Consider the following 6,895-nt stretch of genomic DNA (forward strand, 5'->3'; position numbering starts at 1 on the left):
GGTACATTGGACCATTCAAGATTATAGATCGTGTCGGACCAGTAGCTTACCAACTGGAGCTAGCTCAACAACTCGCGGCTGTACATAACACTTTCCACGTCTCGAAATTGAAGAAATGTTTTGCTAAAGAAGATCTCACTATTCCGTTGGACGAAATCCAAATCAATGAAAAACTTCAATTCATTGAAGAACCCGTCGAAATAATGGATCGTGAGGTTAAGAGACTTAAGCAAAACAAGATACCGATTGTTAAGGTTCGATAGAATGCTCGTAGAGGACCCGAGTTCACCTGGGAGCATGAAGATCAGATGAAGAAGAAATACCCGCATCTATTTCCAGAAGATTCGTCAACACCTTCAACAGCTTAAAATTTCGGGACGAAATTTATTTAACGGGTAGGTACTGTAGTGACCCGAACTTTTCCATGTTTATATATATTAATTGAGATTGATATTTACATGACTAAATGTTTCCAACATGTTAAACAATCAAACTTGTTAAGACTTGATTAAATGAAATAAGTTTCATATAGACAATTGATCACCCAAATTGACCGGCGATTCACGAACGTTACAAAATTGTAAAAACTACATATTGTGGTATACATAGACATATATATATGGTTGACATAAGATTATGATGAGTAAGTATCTCACTAAATATATTAAAAATGTGTGATATACATAAGAAATGAGATTACTAAGTTATGAAACTCGAAATTATATATATAACGATTATCGTTATGATAATGTCTACTAAATACATATGTATCATATTAAGATATTGATGCACTATATTAAACATGATAAAATGATATTTAAATATATCATTAAGTGTGTTAACAGTGAACTACATATGTAAAAACAAGACTACTAACTCAAGAATTACGAAACGAGACATATATGTAACGATTATCGTTGTAACGACATTTAACTGTATATATATCATACTAAGATATATTATATATCATAATATCATGATAATGTAACAATTTAACATCTCATTTGATATAATGAACAATGGGTTAACAACATTTAACAAGATCGTTAACCTAAAGGTTTCAAAACAACATTTACATGTAACGATTAACGATGACTTAACGACTCAGTTAAAATGTATATACATGTAGTGTTTTAATATGTATTCATACACTTTTGAAAGACTTCAACACACTTATCAAAATACTTATACTTAACAAAAATGCTTACAATTACATCCTCGTTCAGTTTCATCAACAATTCTACTCGTATGCACCCGTATTCGTACTCGTACAATACACAGCTTTTAGATGTATGTACTATTGGTATATACACTCCAATGATAAGCTCTTAGCAGCCCATTTGAGTCACCTAACACATGTGGGAACCATCATTTGGCAACTAGCATGAAATATCTCATAAAATTACAAAAATATGAGTAATCATTCATGACTTATTTACATGAAAACAAAATTACATAACCTTTATATCTAATCCATATACCAACGACCAAAAACACCTACAAACACTTTCATTCTTCAATTTTATTCATCTAATTGATCTCTCTCATGTTCCATCTTCAAGTTCTAAGTGTTCTTCATAAATTCCATAAGTATAGTTTCATAAAAATCAAGAATACTTCCAAGTTTGCAAGTCTACTTCCAAGCTTTCTAATCCATTCCAAGTAACCATCTAAGATCAAGGAATCTTTGTTATTTACAGTAGGTTATCTTTCTAATTCAAGGTAATATTCATATTCAAACTTTGATTCAATTTCTACAACTATAACAATCTTATTTCGAGTGAAAATCTTACTTGAACTGTTTCCGTGTCATGATTCTGTTTCAAGAACTTTCAAGCCATCCAAGGATCCTATGAAGCTAGATCCATTTTTATCATTTCCATTAGTTTTATCCAGAAAACTTGAGCTAGTAATGATGTTCATAACATCATTCGATTCATACATATAAAGCTATCTTATTCGAAGGTTTAAACTTGTAATCACTAGAACATAGTTTAGTTAATTCTAAACTTGTTCGCAAACAAAAGTTAATCCTTCTAAATTGACTTTTAAAATCAACTAAACACATGTTCTATATCTATATAATATGCTAACTTAATGATTTAAAACCTGGAAACACGGTGAACACCATAAAATCGGATATACGCCGTCGTAGTGAAACCGGGGGCTGTTTTGGTTTGGATAATTAAAAACTATGATAAACTTTGATTTAAAAGTTGTTCTTCTGGGAAAATGATTTTTCATATGAACATGAAACTATATCCAAAAATCAAGGTTAAACTCAAAGTGAAAGTATGTTTTCTAAAATGGTCATCTAGACGTCGTTCTTTCGACTGAAATGACTACCTTTACAAAAACAACTTGTAACTTATATTTCCGACTATAAACCTATACTTTTTCTGTTTAAATTCATAAAATAGAGTTCAATATGAAACCATAGCAATTTGATTCACTCAAAACGGATTTAAAATGAAGAAGTTATGGGAAAAACAAGATTGGATATTTTTGATCTTTTTAGCTACGGGAAATGTTTAACAAATCTATACAAATCATATCCTAGCTAACTTATATTGTATTATACATGTATTCTAATATATTATGTAATCTTCAGATACCATAGACACGTATGCAAATGTTTTGACATATCATATCGACCCATGTATATATATTATTTGGAACAACCATAGACACTCTATATGCAGTAATGTTGGAGTTAGCTATACAGGGTTGAGGTTAATTCCAAAAATATATATACTTTGAGTTGTGATCTAGCCTGAGACGTGTATACACTGGGTCATGGATTGATTCAGGATAATATATATCGATTTATTTCTGTACATCTAACTGTGGACAACTAGTTGTAGGTTACTAACGAGGACAGCTGACTTAATAAGCTCAAATCTTTAAAACATAATAAAAATGGTTGTAATTATATTTTGATCATACTTTGATATATATGTACATATTTGTATAGGTTCGTGAATCGATCCGTGGCCAAGTCTTATTTCCGAGGAAGGAAATATCTGTGAAAATGAGTTATAGTCCCACTTTTAAAATCTAATATTTTTGGGATAAGAATACATGCAGGTTTTATAAATGATTTACAAAATAGACACAAGTACGTGAAACTACATTCTATGGTTGAATTATCGAAATCGAATATGCCCTTTTTATTAAGTCTGGTAATCTAAGAATTAGGGAACAGACACCCTAATTGACGCGAATCCTAAAGATAGATCTATTAGGCCTAACAAACCCTATCCAAAGTACCGGATACTTTAGTTCTTCGAAATTTATATCATATCCGAAGGGTGTCCCGGAATGATGGGGATATTCTTATATATGCATCTTGTTAATGTCGGTTACCAGGTGTTCACCATATTAATGATTTTTATCTCTATGTATGGGATGTGTATTGAAATATGAAATCTTGTGGTCTATTGTTATGATTTGATATATATAGGTAAAACCTATAACTCACCAACATTTTTGTTGACGTTTAAAGCATGTTTATTCTCAGGTGAATACTAAGAGCTTCCGCTGTTGCATACTAAAATAAGGGCAAGATTTGAAGTCCATGTTTGTATGATATTGTGTAAAAACTGCATTCAAGAAACATATGTCGATGTAATATATTTCTATTGTAAACCATTATGTAATGGTCGTGTGTAAACAGTATATTTTAGATTATCATTATTTGATAATCTACGTAATGTTTTTAAAACCTTTATTGATAAAATAAAGGTTATGGTTGTTTTAAAAATGAATGCAGTCTTTGAAAAACGTCTCATATAGAGGTCGAAACCTCGCAACGAAATCAATTAATATGAAACGTTTATAATCAATAAGAATGGGACATTTCAAAATCTTCGTCTTGAAATGTATAATAGACATCAGAGTCAATATCACAACAACAACAACAACAACAAAAAAAAATTAAAAAAAATATAAAAACCTTGAAAAGGTAAGGCAAAGTATTACACAAATAACTTTTAGGTAGGCGTATTAGCAATAAAGTGAAATCTTCTATTGTCTGGTAACATGTTGACGTTAAACTGGGTCATCTTTAGTACAGGCCAAAACATATGGGTCAGTTAATGGGTTAGCACAAAAATCAATCCACATAAGTAAATGGGACAATGGGTCGAACTGCTATCTCTATAAAAAACGTTTATATATACGATGTTAGATATTTGATAACATATATAATATATACTCAAAAGATTATAAAAACCAACCTGATAAAGCTATTTAAGTAATTCACCATAGTCATTGCGCATTTGACGAGCCACAAAACTTGACGAAATCTCGCCGTTTCAATAATCACTATCGATACGAAATTGAACTTGATTCACTGATATCATCATCACCAAGAACAACGTTTTCAAGATAATGAACCGCACTAACCTTTGACTTCAACCCAACTTGTTTCAACAACGAACTATGTGTATACGAATCGGGCTCGATTCCTCTATTAACCATCTCCGCATATAACCTTATAGCTTCACTCCAATTACCCAAATTACGATTCCCATTTATCAAAATCGTGTACGAATATTTATTCGCCATTATTCCCCTTTCTTCCATTTCATAAAAACACTTATACGCCTTTTCCATTAATCTTGATTTGCAATAACCATTAATCAACGCGTTATATGTTATCACATTCGGATCAATACCATTATTTTGCATTTCAATGAAATACATATACGCCGACCCTACTCTTTCTCTAACCGCATGAGCATGAATTAACGAAGTGTAAGTCACAATTGACGGATTTACCCCCTTGCATTTCATCTTGTGAAACAAATCTTTCGCTTCTTGAATATTTCCCGACTCCAAATACAAACAAATTATACTCGTATATGTCACATGATCCAGAAGAAAACCATTCGAAATCATATCTTTCCACACTTTACCAACTTCTTCAACGTTTGCGGTCTTACAAAGACCGCAAACAATCACGTTATACGTGATTAAATTATGCGCAAAACCTTTTTCCTCCATTTCTTCTAGTAACTTAAACACATTATTATAACCAAGCTTAACTTCACCAACGATTCGCGTTGTGTACGCGTAATGATCGGGCTTTAACCCACGCCACATCATCTCATCAAACATTTCTTTAGCCATGGTCAAATTACCGACCTTATAACAACCGTTGACCAATATGGTATACGTGTAAACATCGGGCGAAAAACCAATATTTTCCATTTCGCCCTTCAACTCTCTCGCTTTTTCCAAATTACCCTTCATGCATAAACCGTGCATAAGGAAGTTGTACGTAATCATCGTAGGGGAAATATTCATACGTTGTAACTCGTATAACAACAAAAAAGCCTCGGTTAACCGCCCTAACAAACTATACCCGTAATCAAGATATTATATGAAACTATATCGGGTAATAAATTTCTCCTTAACATTTCGAAATGTTGTTGTCTAGCATAAATAACTCGTGATTGTTTACTTAAACCGTACATGAGAATATTGTATGTATATACACTTGGTGAAACACCTGAAATCGCCATTTCATCAGCAAGATTAAACGCGTTCACGATTAAACCTTTTTCATAATACGCGCGAATTAACGGGTTGTAACTTGTAACTATACGCCGAAACCTTTAAACCCGTTATCGACATTTTAGAAATGAATTCTTTTGCCTGTTCAAAATCACCTTTTTTGACCACGCACTAATTATCGCATTATATGAAACATCATTAGGCTCACACCCTCTCGATTTCATTTCTTCTATAAGTTCAATAGGTTGATCAATATCACCCTCTTTGCAATACGAATCCAACAAAGTATTGTACGTTACGATATCGGGTTTGATATTAAACTCATTCATCATATTATGTTTTCTTCTATCAGCTAATTTTAAGCATTTTAAGAATCCTATTGCAGTTCTTCACATCAGGCAAATACTTACTTCTAACCATTTTGGTAAACACAAGTAAACATTGCTCAACCATCACATTTTTAACTAAAAAAAATAGCATAAAGTCGAGAATTTTCGCAACCATATGCACATTCGAATTACGATTGATTAAAACATCAACAACCCCATTTAAATTCCCATATACCAACCTTTCCATAACAGAAAAAGCCGCCCAGTTCATCAAATTACCCTCAGCAAGAATCTCAAAAATAGCAACAAATGAATTATTTGAAGGTGTAAAACCTGGTTGTCTTTCAACCCAATGAAAAAACCTAAGAGCAACTTTAGGATGTTTCTTAATTGAACCAAGAACCCGAGTAAACAGTTCAGGTTCAAAGATCACAGCTTGGAACCTTTCTTGAAATGGGTTGTGACTCGAACCGGAACCAGGTTTAGTATTGTAATAAAAAGCCCAATAATTAGTTTCAATAGCTGAAAAGATGAGATTTTTAAAATGAAACTCAGAGCAATTGGAAATGGAATTACGTTTGGATTTATAAATTACTGGGTTGTTTTGAGAATGATAATAAGATTTAGATGTTGAACGAAGATTGATGAAATTGAAGGTGTGTTTACCTGTGGTGATGATAGCATTTGAATATCTAACATGGAGGGTCATTGAGCGATGATAGTGATTAAAGCTAATAACAGATCCATGTGATTTGATAATGAAATTGATTTGGGACTTTTTTGTTAGTTAGGGTTTACGAGAAATTTTGTTAATGGGATTCGATAGACGTAGATTCATCCATTGCCACCAGCATTCTAGTGGAGGGCGGCTGATGGTTGCAAGTCGTTTCAACCCTGCAACCCCAAATTACTCCTTTTAATTTCTTGTTTTTCTACTTTCATCACTAAATTTTGATGTTTGCTTTAGGTTGCCTATCAAGTTTGGTTTTATCGGAGGGTGTGAAGCAACTTTGGGTCAATGAATTAGGGCATTCGGTCGATTTCCG

At 32.6% G+C, this 6,895-nt stretch overlaps 1 pseudogene; it reads right to left on the reverse strand.

Annotated features, from left to right (window-relative positions):
• Nucleotides 1–4,326: 4,326 nt before the first annotated feature.
• On the reverse strand, nt 4,327–6,582 carry LOC139859964 (uncharacterized; annotated as a pseudogene).
• Nucleotides 6,583–6,895: the final 313 nt, after the last annotated feature.

Source organism: Rutidosis leptorrhynchoides, chromosome 7, assembly GCF_046630445.1.
Source record: "Rutidosis leptorrhynchoides isolate AG116_Rl617_1_P2 chromosome 7, CSIRO_AGI_Rlap_v1, whole genome shotgun sequence".
Lineage (NCBI taxonomy): Eukaryota > Viridiplantae > Streptophyta > Magnoliopsida > Asterales > Asteraceae > Rutidosis > Rutidosis leptorrhynchoides.